General features: G+C 44.5%; 1 protein-coding gene across 5 annotated transcripts in view; it reads right to left on the bottom strand.

The window, feature by feature from the left end:
• Positions 1 to 16211, bottom strand: part of alpl (alkaline phosphatase, biomineralization associated) — a 148241-nt gene that overhangs the window by 94988 nt on the left and 37042 nt on the right. For 4 of the 5 annotated variants that reach the window (XM_043675574.1, XM_043675573.1, XM_043675571.1 and 1 more), the window contains exon 2: positions 5081 to 5178. The gene's annotated coding sequence lies outside the window, so the exon portion shown is untranslated. Of the gene's footprint in view, positions 1 to 3152; positions 3228 to 5080; positions 5179 to 16211 lie in introns of all 5 variants that reach the window. The other variant, XM_043675572.1, reaches the window with a different exon arrangement.

Raw genomic sequence — 16211 nt, 5'->3', positions numbered from 1 at the left:
GGCGGAGTCGAAGGAATTGGGAGAATGGGATGGCGTTTTTACAGGGGGCAGGGTGGGAGGAGGTGTAGTCCAGGTAGCTGTGGGAGTCGGTCGGTTTGTAGTAGATGTCCGTGTTGATTCGGTCGCCTGAGATAGAAATAGAAAGGTCGAGGAAGGGGAGGGAGGAATCTGAGACTGTCCAGGTGAATTTGATGTCGGGATGGAAGGGGTTGGTGAAGTGGATGAACTGTTCAACCTCCTCGTGGGAGTACGAGGCGGCGCCGATACAGTCATCGATGTAGCGGAGGAAAAGGTGGGGGGTGGGGCCAGTGTAGTTTCGGAAGATGGACTGTTCCACATATCCTACGAAGAGGCAGGCATAGCTGGGACCCATGCGGGTGCCCATGGCTACTCCTTTGGTTTGGAGGAAGTGGGAGGATTGGAAAGAGAAGTTGTTCAGGGTGAGGACCAGTTCAGTCACCGCCCATTTTAAGACCCCTTCCCACTCCCTTTCTGACATGACCATCCTTGGCTGCCTCCATTGCCACAACAAATCAGATTGCAAATAGGAGAGGCAGGTGAACTTTTGTCTCACCTGGAAGGACTGTTTGGAGCCATGGGTGCAGGGGTCGGGGGTGATGTGCCAGCAGGTTTTGCATCTTTTCTCGTTGAAGCGGAAGGTACCTTGGGGTTCGGGTGGGCTTATGGTGGTGTTGGTGGGGAGAGTGGCTCAAACCAAGGATTAGCAAAGGGAACAGTCCTCGCGGAAGGCAGAGAAGGGTGAGGAAAGGAAGATTTTCTCTTCTTGCAGTTTTTCTGAAAACTTTCACTTTCCACCAATATCTCATCAGTTCAGTGTACTTTTTCTTTATCATTTTAATTTTTTTGTATATTTCTGACCACAATGATGGAAAGGGAAAGAATGGTTCCCAGCAAGCCATAACCTGGCAACAATAAATTGCGATGAATTTTTACAAAGTTTAAACACGAAATTCAAAACATCCTCCATTTATTAACTAATTGCCCCTGCCAGTGACGATTAAAGCTGCAATATTGATTCTAGCTTGTGTGTGGATAAGGAGTGCTATTGGGTAATTTACAAATGGCAGTCAGACCAATTCTCATTTTACAAGTGACCTGTACTGACCTTCATGTACTATAATGAGTAGAACCAGAGGACTACAGACAGAAGTAATAGAAGAGGTTAGTGTTAGCTGCGTGACATGCTAATGAGACAGTAGACACCACAGGAAGTGATGCAATGTCACATGACCTTGCTTTCTCTTGCAGCCCCAGGCAACATGGCACCACAATGACATGTATCTTAAATAAAGTTTTCTTACCTCTGCTAACTCTCTAGCAATGCAACAATGTTGCAGGCACAATGAACCAAATGGCCTGTCCTGTTTCTGTATGTTTATACATGCTCCTACAAAGGGTTTGGTTGAGATTAGCACAGATCAGAATTTGTATTTGGGACTCCTTTGGTCTCAGTGACTTATCTTATTGCATATTTATTCATTGAATAATCAGAGCTACCTGGGTGTCTATGGAGATTCCATTTAGAGATATCCCAATACAGCAGTGAATAGCATAGACATAGAAGATTTAAAGTGTCACATTCATCAGACCATGGTTAAAGTCAGAGGTACATATATTTATCTTGATTTTCAACTTGCAAACTAGCCCCGAAATGATACAATTTCCTTTACTGTGCTGATTGGGTCCTGGATGGTAGATCATTCCCAAGGTTTGGATGTTAAAGGGGATGATGCTGAATCTATGTATTAAAGGTCAGACAGTCACTAAATACACGCTATATTTTCTTCTTTCATTCTTCTGTTCACTGAATGGAAAATTATGCTTCATACACACAACAAAGAAATGAATTCATCCAGACTGAGTTTAAATCATTCTCTATGTTCAGCCTGGGAACATAGCCCTGAGTCTAGATACTTACCCATTTATTAAGAGCGGGAGCAAACATCTCCTTATTCAGCTAAGTTGGGAGAAAAAGGAACACAAGCCAACCATTATAGAATCATAGAGTCATAGAGATGTACAGCATGGAAACAGACCCTTCGGTCCAACCCGTCCATGCTGACCAGATATCCCAACCCAATCTAGTCCCACCTGCCAGCACCCGGCCCATATCCCTCCAAACCCTTCCTATTCATATACCCATCCAATTGCCTCTTAAATGTTACAATTGTACCAGCCGCCACCACATCCTCTGGCAGCTCATGCCATATACGTACCACCCTCTGTGTGAAATAGTTGCCTCTTAGGTCTCTTTTATATCTTTCCCCTCTCACCCTAAACCTATGCCCTCTAGTTCAGGACTCCCCGACCCCAGGGAAAAGACTTTGCCTATTTATCCTATCCATATCCCTCATAATTTGGTAAACCTCTATTAGGTCACCCCTCAGCCTCCGACGCTCCAGGGAAAACAGCCCCAGCCTGCTCAGCCTCTCTCTGTCGCTCAGATCCTCCAACCCTGGCAACAAAGCCTTCAGCGAGCATTTAGTGTTCTTAGGGAGAACGATATCAATTTAGCTGGAAGACTGAAAGGAAAATGGGGGAGATACTGAATGGCCATTTCTAGCTTCTCTCAGTTTCATTTCTCAGATGATCTAAAGCAGATTTCCTTTCCTTGTTCATTCAATTCCAAGGAAGTTGGTCTTCACTGACTTGAACCCCTTCCTAATGATGCCCAAACACATCGCTGAACACCATGATCCTAAGTCTCAGGATTTAAATCCAGTTTCCCATTACATTGAGGAACACCATAGTGTTGTGTCATGTTGCCATAGGCTTACCAGACTATAGGGGCTGCTCTCATTTTCAGAGAAGTGACTGGTGGTGATTTAACGTGAGGGCCACCAGACCTCAGACAAGAGACAAGGAGAGGCCTTCATGGTAACCTCAAGCTGGTGATGGGTATTGAACCCATGCTGTTGGGTATCACACTGGTCTATAAACCAACAATCCAGCCAATGGAGCTAAACCAATTCCCAGGGGCACCACAATAAGCATCTGTTTATCTTGTTTCTCTTTCCTTATTAATCGGAAGTGGCAAAAGGCTGTGGGGGATCAGAGGCACAGTGAGTTTGCACAAGATTAGGCAGAAGGTCAACCGCGATCATACTAAGTAGTTGTGTAAATCTTTATACCTTGTACAGTGCTTGTTGGCTACAGGATACTGGATCTCTTGTCACTGCTCCATGGAGCGAATAAAATATCTGAAACTATTATGGAGTCTGTGGTTAACATAAATCAGTCAGTGATGTAACTGAGGATACAGGCTAGATGTAAGCTGGGCACGTTTAAAAGCTGAGATAGAGACAGAGAGAGTGAGAAGCAACAGTCCGTACTAGGCAGTACTAATGCCATTAGCAGAGCCTCCCAAAGTGGGAGGTCAGGAAATGGGGTCACATTCTGGAAATTTCAGATTGTGAGCTTCAAGGAAGAAATGGCCGCCATTGTAACTGGGTTCCAAGGACTGAATCCCATGCTAACAGACAGAGCCCACACTTGCACACTGCCACCCTACCTTTGCTCTGACAGGTCTCCCTCCCCCCTCACTAAGGGACTGTGACAGCCTTTGGTTAAGAAGTTGATACGCCATTGTATACAGTGTGAATAAAGAGTGATAATGCCCACGTCAAGGGCACTGGTTAAATACAGCAGATGACTGGATCAATATTAAGGGGACTGCGCCAAACCAAACCTGAGATTAAAGGCAGGTCAGACCTCCCTTCTGTGGTCACCTGCTTCCCAAACTGACAACGGTCGTCAATATTCATTTGGGCAGGTATTTTTGTGTAAAACACAAAACTCTTGGTTGTCCCTGTGCAATCACAAAGAATTCTGTTAGTCTTTACTTTGTGTCATTTCAGAATACGGAAGGAGAAGAAGACGTAAAATGGTATCAGCCAGCTATGTCTCTTTGTAAAGGATGCGGGGGTTAGTTGGAGATGTTAACTCTTTAAATTTTCCTCTTCTTTCTATCAAAGAGAATGCGTAGTAACCAATAGTTAAACTGGCTGAATTGTATTTGTGAACTTATTCAAAGACAAAGAATGTATCAAACTGAATTTGGTTGCTGTTTGAATTGGCAAGATACGGAACCATCTGTTTGCATTAGGTCTTGTTCAAATTGATATTTCTGAAAATTTATCTTGGTGACAGAGATAATAATTTCTCTGTTAACATGCGTTGGATGTCTTTGGAGCAGGAGGGGAGAGTGGCTGAACATCTTGGGGATGGAACATCAACTTTACTCATCAACTAATTGTCTGGAAAGGATTAAAAAGAGAGATAGGCATGTCATCTCACACTAATCAGGACGGGTGTAAGAATCTCAGATTTTGGAGGGAGCATCAATTTATGCTGCAGGAAAAAAACAGGGTATTGACATGTCGGTGACTGAGCTGAGAGGTAAGAAAATTGAGTTTGAGGTTAGATTGGAAAAGCCAAGGCTGTTCTCATTACAGGCAAGCAAGCTAAAATGGGGGTTTAATAGAGGTGTTCAAAATTATGAGGACTCTAAACCGAAACAATTAAGCGAAGCTGTTCCAATTTGCAGTTGGTTAGAAATATGGAAAAATGGATTTCAGACAAATGGCAAAATAAACAATGGCGTCATGTGGGAAGGGTTTTTTTTTGCACAGCGAATGGTTAGGTTTGGGAAAAAAACAACAGCTTTGTAACCCACATCCTTCTCTGACTGTGAAATCGCAGCAGTACACTCCAAAACTTTCTCCTATTCTTCACAGTTCCATCCTGAAGGTCTTAACGGGGAAAGAGCAGAGTACCCAGAGGTAAGGCGGAGACATTTGCTAAGTCGGACTAGGGGATATTTGGTCTCTTCCCTCTGGGGAAATGCTAGGTAGAAGCCCAATGAAAATTCTAAGGACACTCAGCCCCCTCATGGATGGAACAGCCTGTCATTGGCTGAGGATTGTCAGCAGATGGTCTCAGGAGGCGGGGGAGTAGAGAAATTGTGAAAAAAAACAATGGTAAACACCAAGTAAACCTTCACACAAAGAAGATACAAGCTTTTGGAGTAAATATAATTCAAAAGAAAAGATGAACTTACTTCTCTGTAATCTTCCCGTGTTCTAGGCGTGAGTCACTGACTTGCGTTATCAAATGCCAATGCCAGAGTTAGTACAGGAACTGATAATGATGTTCAGCCTGAAAACAGAATTGAAGCAGATTTTAGCTCTTTGTTGTCTCCTGGTTAGTGTTAAAATGCCTTTTGCCTCTCACTTTGGAATCAGGGTTCCGTCTCATTGAAACACACAAAGAACTTTCCTTAGCCTTTCATTGAAAAGGCAAATGGTTTCAGTCTCTTCCAAATGACTTCCTGTCTTGTGGATTTGGTTATTTTTCAATTTAAAACTCCCTTTGTTGAGATTACCTTCAGGATTTGCAATGGCATGAGTTCAGGGCTTTGCCATTTATGTGTGGGCTGCTCAGAGTGGTAATTGAGGTAGTGGGTCAAAGAAAACCCCGGACAAAAAAACAGCATCACATAAAGAAACAAATGTCACAAAGCAGCAGGCTTTTCCTGAGATTACAACAAAGTGCGGTTTCATGATCCACAGTCTCACAGCTTTATACCACAAGGGAAACCATGGGTGGCCAACATTTCAAAGTTCAAAACCCAGAGAAGAACATAGTACATACCACATTTGTAACAGACAAACCACACAAAATATGCAGATTAGCGCATCTCTAGATCCTGACATTTTTAAGTTTCGTGTCAATTTTTTTCTAAACTCCTGATTAAGTCTTTCACTCAGAGTCATACAGACCCTTCGGCCCAACTCGACCAGGCTTCCCAAACTGAACTTGTCCTATTTGCTAATGTTTGGCCCATATCCCTCTAAACTCTTTCAATCTCTTTCTAGCTCCTGCACTCTTTTCACCTCACTCCACCTCCCACTCCCTTTCCCTCCAAGTCTTATTCATCCAACCTCACAAACTCCTGCTCTGATAACTATCACTTCTTGTTTTCCCTACCCTTCCTTGGCTCTCCCATTCACATGCCAATCACATCCCTTTGCTTGCATTTTGTCAATTTCTTTCTTGCTCTCTTTCTAAATGTCCCCCAAAGCTCTCTCCAGAAGGCTGGGCTAAAGACAAGGCAACTGCTAATGGTTATTGCCTGTAAACTTTACGCCAATGCATGGCCACGTTGAGCTTCACCATCAGTGCCTACGTGATCTGGCATCATCTGACATTGCTTCTTGACGTTGAAAATATTGTTTCCCCTTGCTGGGTGGACCTAGAACTAGAGGACACCATTTACAAATGAGGGGCTCCTCATTTACAGCAGAAATCAAACCAATTATTTTCTCTCAGAGGACTGAGAGTTTATGGAACTCTTTTTCCCCCAGACAACCGTGGAGCTGAGGGTCATTAAATGTTTCCACAGCAAAGATAGACAGATTGATGAAGAGTCAATGGCTACTGGGGGGCAGACAGCAAGTGGCGTTTCATATCAGCCATGAACATATTCACTGGCAGAACAGACTCAAGGGGTTGAATGGCCTATTCCTGGACCTAATTTGTATGTTTGCATTGTTGACTCCGGAGGCATTAATGTTGAAGCTACATTAAGGTCTTCCCAAACCTATAATGTCAAATCTCTTTGTGCAGCAGAGCCTAGCATGAGGTCTCCATGGAGACAGATGTGCCATCTCTGACTCTGGTTAATCTTTCTAATTATTCCCATACCGTCAGTGTAACCGATTACTTTCATGCAATAAGGCACATCTTGTGTAAGGTAAGAGCCTCATCTCATTAAGATTCAATTGTTGTTCGTTCTCTCCCATGGCTAATTAATTAGGTCACCATTTAGACTCAGCCTAGGAATCCAGGGGACAGTTGTAGTGTCTACCTCTGGATCAGAAAATCTGTGTTCAAGTCCCTGAAGATTTTTCGCTCATAGCACAGTGGCTCAGTGGTTAGCACTGCTGCCTCACAGCTCCAGGGTTTGATTCCACCCTCAGGTGACTATCCGTGTGGAGTTTGCACGTTCTCCCCATGTCTGCGTGGGTTTCCGTTGGGTGCTGCGGTTTCCTCCCACAACCCAAAGATGTGCAGGTCAGGCGGATTGGCCATGTTAAATTGCCCATAGTGTCCAGAGATCTATAGACTAGGTGGGTTAGACTTGGGAATTGCAGGGTTACAGGGATTGCGTAGGCTTCTCTTCAGAGTTATGGTATGGACTTGATGAGCTCAATGGTCTGTTTACATGTTGTAGGGACTCTATATCCAAACAGGTTGATCTAAAAATATCTTCTGGGGACCTGGTAGATGGTAGGCCTTCCAGCTCAGAGCCTGTGGCCTTCTACCATCCGAGGTTAAGTAGGTTTACAGACAGCCTGTAATTATCTCAGCCTCGAGGAGTCTCTGAGTTATATTTATATAGCCTTCAAACCCATGCTTGCTTTTTAAAAGAGCTATTGTTAAATAGCACTTGGACTCCAGATCTTTGGACAGTGTGACATAGAGAAGGAGAGAACTATAGGGAACCAGCTCCTGAGGTCTTGCCAGAGTGGTCAATAACAAGACCAGGAGAAGCCTATTATACCCACTGCCTGCTGTGGTTACATTCATGCCCATGTGTCCTTAGAGAGGGAGCATGCCACGCCCCACATGTATGTCCAAGCCTCCCATGACTGGGGCATCGCAGGGTATGGGGTTCATCTTTGTCCCACAAAAAAATTAATTTAAATCTGTAAGCTTCTTTCGGCATTTTGATACTTGTTACTGTGCTCTGTACGAGCTATGTATCCTATTTAGCTTTGATTTGTTTAATTTAAAATCGTAAAAAGGACATTAAGGGGTGCCATCACACAATCGTAGTGGCCTGTATCTCTGATACAGAAACCCTTGCTTTAGGTCTTATCTATATGGAGGATTGTCTGGACAGGTTGATGGATTTATTTTTGGTAACAAAGTCTGTCCAATGATTTGTCCAATCATTCAGTGTACAACGTGCAACATGTATGTTCTTAAGCAAATGCTCAGGAGCTATCATCAAACTGTTGGACTAATTACCCTTTACGCCACAGCAGTAATGCTCGCAAGCCTGTACTGGGATTGTAAATTTGGAACACTGCTCAAACATTCCTCAGATTCAAACAGGACTTAACAAAGAATCTCTTCCCCATCTGAGAAATAGGAGGCAGATAAAACTGAAACACAGAGCTCCTCAGTCTAATATCCTCTCTACTGCTGATAGAAGGCAATTTCTTTGTAATTTAGGAACCCAAGCATTGAGACCCTGACCAGCCCAGGGCCAGACAGGACAGTCGCATCAGAATGTACTTCACGGGTAAGTGTTATCTTTACAAATAGCATTTAAAACCCACAATTTCTGTCTGGCATGAAACCATAACAAACTCGATCCTGTCAGACAGTGGTACAGTTAAACACTTTGAGAGGAACATTGTGTGTAGCACTTTATAGTTAGCCAAGTGAAAATTAAAAATGAAAAGAATTTAACTAAAGCAGCCGTCTTTTTATGTAAAGAATTATCACCTACTTAGACCTTTAATTAAAAAGAACTGCTGTTAATGTTTCATCTGTACACAACAGAAAAGAAGTGTAACATGCCTGAGATCTCTAGCTCCCCATGTTTTCTATTATCTCTCACTTGTCTTGTTCACAGACTAACTGTTGGAATGAGTCAAACAGCCCATTAGAGTTTAGCAGGATGGTAGATGGTGAATTACGCATCTTGATCTTTCATTCATCTTACGATTCCTTTGGTTCTAAAATCCAAACAAATTTCAACATTTGTTCCTCAATATGCTTAACATCAGACAACAAAGTTAAAAATCACACAACACCAGGTTACAGTCCAACAGGTTTAATTGGAAGCACTAGCTTTCGGAGCGACGCTCCTTCAGCAGATGGTTGTACCACAATCACCTGATAAAGGAGCAGTGCTGCAAAAGCTAGTGCTTCCAATTAAACCTGTTGGACTGTAACCTGGTGTTGTTAGATTTTTAACTTTGTCCACCCCAGTCCAACACCGGCACCTCCAAATTAGTTTAGATTTTTTTAGATTACATTACAGTGTGGAAACAGGTCCTTCGGCCCAACCAGTCCACACTGACCCGCCGAAGCGTAACCCACCCATACCCCTACATTTACCCCTTACCTAACACTACGGGCAATTTAGCACGGCCAATTCACCTGACCTGCACATCTTTTGAACTGTGGGAGGAAACCGGAGCACACCCACGCAGACACGGGGAGGACGTGCAAACTCCACACAGTCAGTCGCCTGAGGCGGGAATTGAACCCGGGTCTCTGGCGCTGTGAGGCAGCAGTGCTAACCACTGTGCCACCATGCCGCCCACATCATACAACAATGAAAGCTAACGACTGTGGATGCTAGAAATCTGAAATTAAACCAAAAATATTGGAAAAACACAGGTCTGTCAGTAACCTGTGGAAAGAAGGAATGCTTCAAGCCCAGTGTGATTCTTCTTCAGTTCTGAAAGATGTTGGGAAATGGGATAGTTAGTTATACTTTTGACAGAGGAGGAGACCAGTGCCAAAACCACCATCTTACGATTGGTACAGGGGGCACAAAGGCCTGAGGAGGGCAACAATGTGCCTGGGGATTTCAATGCCACCTCAGGTGGATGTGACATGTAAGAGAGCCCGTTCCTTTATATAGAACATTTCACCTCCTATGTTGTCTAGTAGCTGGAGACTGTGGAGACACTGGAACAATGTGGGGCAACATCGCTGGCAATATGGGCACACGCTCCTCACAAAGAAGCATCCACCCAATGTATTCAACTCTCTTATTAATTGATGTGTTGAAACAGAATTCCAGCCTATGATGACTATCTGGGCTCCTACCCCTGACTAAAACCTGTGTCCCACTTTGCACCATCTTCCTGGAATCAGCATTGGCTCAGTTCACCTCAGGTGTTGTAAGCTTTGGCGTTTCAAATCCCACTCCACAAAGCCGCGTACAAAGTCCAGCCTGATACCTGCAGGTGTCTAGACCGAGTCGACACTGCACACTGAAGGTTCCCAAAGCACTCCCTTGCACCACAAGACTAATGTGCAATGCACCAACAAATTATGCCAAAGAGCTAAACTCCCCATTTCCAGTGAGGTCAACCAATTTATCCATGTGTGAGCACAGTATTCAGTGCCAGTACCTATGGCATGATGCCCACATCACTATGTCTGGCTTGCAAGCTATGATTTTTGAAGACTTGTTATAATGTGCTCTCAGTTAACAGTCTTCTGTTTGGTCTCCTTCTCTTCCACGACCATAATAACAAGTTACAGCAGTCCAGTTAGGCCATTCAGCCCATCGAGTCTGCTTCACTAATCGATCACGGCGGATACATTTCCCAACCCCATTCTCCTGCCCTCTCCTCGTAACCCAGTGCCACTATGCCAGCTCTGTCTCATAATGGAGCTGAGACCTGGCTCTCACTTTCCTCAAAAAAAACAGAAAGAACTGTGGAGGCTGGAAATCTGAAACAGAAACAGAAATTACTGGCAAATCTCAGCTGGTCTGGCAGCATCTGTGGAGAGAAATCAGAGTTAACATTTTGGGTCCAGTGACCCTTTTCAGAATGCCTTCTGACTCTTCCTCCATTGCTAATCTAGCTCCTTCATAGGATAGTATAGCCTGAGAAAATCTCTGCTATTGGATTACTTCACATTGACAAGCATCTAATCCCCTGTTCCTGCTCTTGCTCACTCCTCTGACTCTTCAATATCCCAATTTCCCAACCCATTCTACAGTAGTACGCATGGCCCTAGCAATGGACTCAAGCCCCACTAGCTCCACAGCTGTGTCTTAACCCATCCAAACAGATTGACGAAAAATATTCTTTTACACTTCCTCTATGAAACTTTTCCTTGGGCTCCACTTCAAGAACTATTGTGTGGGAGAGCTCGCCACATCCCTTTCACTCAGATTTCTCTATCACTATCTAACCTCTAATCTTTTACATTTCATAGTTTAACTTCAGCTCTGTGGGAGTGTTTCATCCTACTTAGACCACCAACTATTAAATTGGTTTTGGGTTTCTTTTCAACTGTTGACATGACAGATTTTGAGGCCCAGGGATTAACCATTAACCAGAGTTATACTGATTATCAATCTCGAGATCGACAAATTCCACAGAGTGAGAGAGTGCAAAACTGCTCATTCCAGTTCACCGGGCAGATTGAGTAAGAGGGAACCACATAAGAAAATGGAAGCACTAATCAATGGCAATGGCATGCTTTTTGTTCATGTAGCAGCCTTCGCGTAGGAACATGGAACATAGCACTCCACAGGACCTTGACAAAATGGTGGCAGGTGAGGGGGATGGCTGCGATAAGTTTCAGGATGCAGCCAAGCATGTGCTGCTGACCATGTGATGTTCCACGGGCAGTTATGCCAGCACCAGTACATGCGCAGACTGCTTCACCTGTGCTCCATACCAATCAGATTTTGAAATGACGGGCACACCCTCTCCAAGACCTCTCGATGGGGGGGGGGTTGTTACCCAAATTGTGTAGGGTAAAGGCACATGGCCCATCCTCACTCCAGGAGCCATCTGTGAAGGCCAAGTGGAAGCTGGTGTGTGTGTTAGAGTGAGATTGGTGCACACATGCATTGTGGTGCCACAGCTGGAAGGACGCAGCCATTCCTGCTCCTCAGTCTGCGAGAGACAGAGGCGTGAGCAAGGGCACTTCATAAATAATGGGCCTGGGTCAACCCCCAAATAGAAACCTACCAGGCCTGAGTTAACCCCTTAACAAGAGAACTCCTTCTGTCGCTGATGAATGACATCAACATTAACCTCTGTACATGCCCACTCCTTGCGTCATTTAGAGATGGCACTTATGTGTGCAAAATTGGGATACCGTCTGGGGAAGGTGGGATCTGTAGAAGAAGGATGGGTTGCACCTGAATTGGATGGGCTGCAATATCCTGGGTGGAAGGTTGGCTCGTGCTGTTCAGGGGGGTTGAAACTAGTTTGGTGGGGGTGCTGGGAACTGGAGCTATGGATCAGATGATGGAGTAGCTAATGTACAGCCAGATACAGTGTGCAGAGAGTCTGGGACGATGGATAGACAGTTGACAGGGCAAAGTTGCAGTCAGTGTGATGGGTTGAAGTGTGAATATTTTAATGCTAGAAGTATCAGGAATAAGGGTGATGCACTTAGAGCATGGATCAGTACTTGGAACTGTGATGTTGTGGCCATTACAGAGACTTGGATATCGCAGGGGCAGGAGTGTTTGTTGGATGTTCCAGGGTTTAGATGTTTCAAAAGGAATAGGGAGGGAGGTAAAAGAGGTGGGAGAGTGGCATTGTTAATCAGGGTCAGTATCACAGCTGCAGAAAGGGAGATCGTTGAGGAGGGTTTGTCGACAGAGTCAATATGGGTGAAAGTCAGAAACAGGAAAGGCACAGTCACTTTATTGGGAGTTTTCTACAGACCCCCCCCAATAGCAACGGAGACACAGAGGAGCAGATTAGGAGGCATATTTTGGAAAGATGCAGAAGTAACAGTGTTGTTGTCATAGGTGACTTGAATTTCCCTAATATTGATTGGAATCTCCTCAGTGCAAATAGTTTGAATGGAGCATATTTTGTCAGGTGTGTCCAGGAAGGATTCCTGACTCTATAGGCCGACTAGAGGGGAAGCCATATTGGATTTGGCGCTTGGCAATGAACCATGACAGGTGTCAGATCTCTCAGTGGGAGAGCATTTCGACGATAATGATCACCACTTCCAAACCTTTACTGTAGTCATGGAGAAGGATAGGAGCAGATGGCGTGAGAAAGTATTTAATTAGGGGAAGGAGAAGTACAAAGCTATTAGGCAGGAACTGGGATGTCTAAATTGGGAACAGATGTTCTCAGGGAAATGCACAACAGAAATGTGGAGGTTATTTAGGAAGCACTTGCTGATAGTGCTGGATAGGTTTGTCCCACTGAGGCAAGGAAGGGATGGTAGGGTGAAGGAACCTTGGGTGACAAGGGATGTAGAACATCTAGTCAAGAGGAAGAAGGAAGCTCACTTAAAGTTGAGGAGGCAAGGATCAGACAGGCCTCTAGAGGGTTACAAGGTAATCAGGAAAGACCTGAAGAATGGACTTAGAAGAACTCAAAGGGGGCATGAAAAACCTTTTGCAGGTAGGATTAAGGAAAACCCCAAGGCATTCTACACATATATGAGGAACAACAGATGGAGAGTGAGGGTAAGGCCGATCAGGGATAGTGGAGGGAACTTGTACCTGGAGTCAGAGGAGGTGGGGGAGGTCCTTAATGAATACTTGGCTTCAGTATTCACTACTGAGAGGGACCTTGACATTTGTGAGGACAGTGTGAAATAAGCTAATATGCTCAAACAGGTTGATGTTAAGAAGGAGATTTTTTTAAAAACTTAAGGATAGATAAATCCCCTGGACCAGACAGGATATACCCAAGGTAGTACAGGAAATGAGAAAAGAGATTGCTGCGCCTTTGGCGATGATCTTTGCATCCTCCCTGTCCACTGGAGTAGTGGCAGATGATTGGAGGGTGGCAAATATTATTCCCTTGTTCAAGAAAGGGAATAGGGATAACCCTGAGAATTATGGACCAGTCAGTTTTACATCTGTGTTTGGCAAATTATTTTGGAGAGGATTCTGAGAGACAGGATTTATGATTACTTGGAAAGTCATTGTTTGATTAGAGATAGTCAGCATGGCTTTGTGAGGGGCAGGTCATACCTCACAAACCTTATTGAATTCTTTGAGGATGTGACAAAACACATTGATGAGGATAGAGTAGTGAATATGGTGCATATGGATTTTAGCAAGGCGTTTGATAAGGTTCCCCATGGTAGAAAGTAAGGAGGCATGGGATACAGGGCCATTTGGCTGTCTGGATACAGAATCGGCTAGCCCATAGAAGACAGAGGCTGGTAGTAGATGGAAAATATTCAGTCTGGAGTTCAGTGATCCATAGTCTTCTGCAGGCATCTGTTCTGGGAGCTCTGCTCTTAGTGATTTTTATAAATGCCTTGGATGGGGAAGTGGTAGAGTGGGTTAGTAAGTTTGACGATGATGCGAAGATTGGTTGAGTTATGGATAGCGTGGACGGCTGTTGTGGGTTGCAATGGGGACATTGACAGGATGCAGAGCTGGGCTGAGAAGTGGCAGATGGAGTTCAACTTGAAAAAGTGTGAAGTCATTCATTTTGGAAGGTCAAATTTGCATACAGAATACAGGGTTAACGGCAGGATTCTTGGCAGTGTGGAGGAACAGAGGGATCTTGGGGACATTATCCATAGATCGTTCAAAGTTGCCACCCGAGCTGATAGGATTCCAAACTGATAGGGTTGTTAAGAAGGTGTATGGTGCGTTGGCTTTCATTAGCAAGGGGTTGAGTTTAAGAACCGCAAGGTAATGGTGCAGCTCTATAGACCCCTGGATGGACCACACTTGGAATATTATGTTCAGTTCTGGTCACTTCAATATAGGAAGGATATGGAAGCTTTCGAGAGGATGCAAAGGAGATTTACCAGGATGCTGCCTGGAGTAGAGGGCATGTCTTATGAAGAGAGGTTGAGGGAGCTAGGGCTTTCGTCAGTGGAGTGAAGAAGGATGAGAGGTGACTTGATAGAGGTGTACAAGATTTTGAGAGGCATGGATAGAGTGGATAGCCAGAGACTTTTTCCCATGGTGGAAATGGCTATCACAAGGGGGCATAATTTTCAGGTGATTGGAGGAAGGTTTAGGGGAGATGTCAGAGGCAGGTTCTTTACACAGAGAGTGCTGGGTGTGTGAAATGCACTGCCAGCGGTGGTAGTAGACTCAGATAGATTAAGAACATTTAAGCGATTCTAGGATATGCACATGGATGATAGTAAAATGTAGGTTGCTTTGATCTTAGAATAAGATAAAAAGTCAGCACAACATCGAGGGCCGAAGGGCCTGTAATGTTCTGTACAGTTCTATGTTCTATGATTCACAACCTGAAGAACAGCATTGAATGGTGAAGGACAAACACTGGTGAAGTGAAGGACAAAATATTGGGAAGGCTGACGAGAAGTTTAATCAAGGAGATAAGGAGCGGGCAGAAGGATGTGGAGCTATCATGGGATGTACAATCTGTGATCATGAGATAAAGAAGGCTGGAGGTCCTGCTGCCAGTGCTGGGGTAGAGGAGGCTGCATTGCTGAGGAAGATCCAACACAGACCAAAAACATGAGGAGAGTTGGAAAGTTGAAAGAGGATCAAGAAATTGGGAAGCATGTGCCCACAAGGGGATTTAGGACAAAAGGACTCTAATTACATCACTGGGGGAGGTGATGAGCTGCTGGTATTATTGCTGGACTATTAATCCAGAGACCCAGATCATGTTCCATAGACTGGGTTCAAACCCCGCCACGGCAGATTGTGAAATTTGAACTCAATTCAAAAGAAAATCTGAAATTATGAGTCTAATGACGACCATAATTCAATTGTCAGAAAAATCCCATCTGGTTCCTTTCGGGAAGGAAACTGCCATCCTTACCTGGTCTGGTCTCCTTGTGACTCCAGACCCAGAGCAATGTGGTTGACTCTTAACTATCCTCTGGCCAATGAATGTTGGTCTAGCCAGCAATACCCTTAACCCACGAGTGATTTTTTTTTTAAAATTAAGTTTGAAACAACAAGGGACAGAGTAAATGTTAAGAACACCTAGTCACAGCATGGTTTGGGGTACAGCTGAAATAATTCAATCTGGAGCTGACAATGAAGGGTTTCTGTCTCTTTGTTAGGTAAACCCTCTCGATTGACTGGTGAGGCAGTGAGCTGGATAATCAGGACAGCAATGTCCGGGAGGTTTATTTACTGTGATGTGGGGGAAGTAATCGCAGTTGTCTTAAAACTGCCTGAGCAGAGAGCATCTTCGGCCTATCACCCTCACCTTAACCTCCTTCCACCTATCGTATTCCCCAAGTCCCTCCTCCCTACCTTTAATCTTAGCCTGCTTCGCACACCCTCCTCATTCCTGAAGAAGGGCTTATGCCCGAAATGTCGATTCTCTTGCTCTTTTGATGCTGCCTGACCTGCTGCGCTTTTCCAGCAACACATTTTTAAACTAACATTAGCAGACAGGGAGTTAGGAGGAGAGCAGGAAGGAAATCAACCGGCAACGAGAATTCTCCGAGGTGGCCTGAGGGAGAAGGTTGACGGAGAAATC

This window comes from Chiloscyllium plagiosum, chromosome 34 (assembly GCF_004010195.1).
Source record: "Chiloscyllium plagiosum isolate BGI_BamShark_2017 chromosome 34, ASM401019v2, whole genome shotgun sequence".
NCBI classification, from domain to species: domain Eukaryota; kingdom Metazoa; phylum Chordata; class Chondrichthyes; order Orectolobiformes; family Hemiscylliidae; genus Chiloscyllium; species Chiloscyllium plagiosum.
Note: the sequence above shows the minus strand (reverse complement) of the source record. Positions and strands in the feature narration are given on the sequence as shown.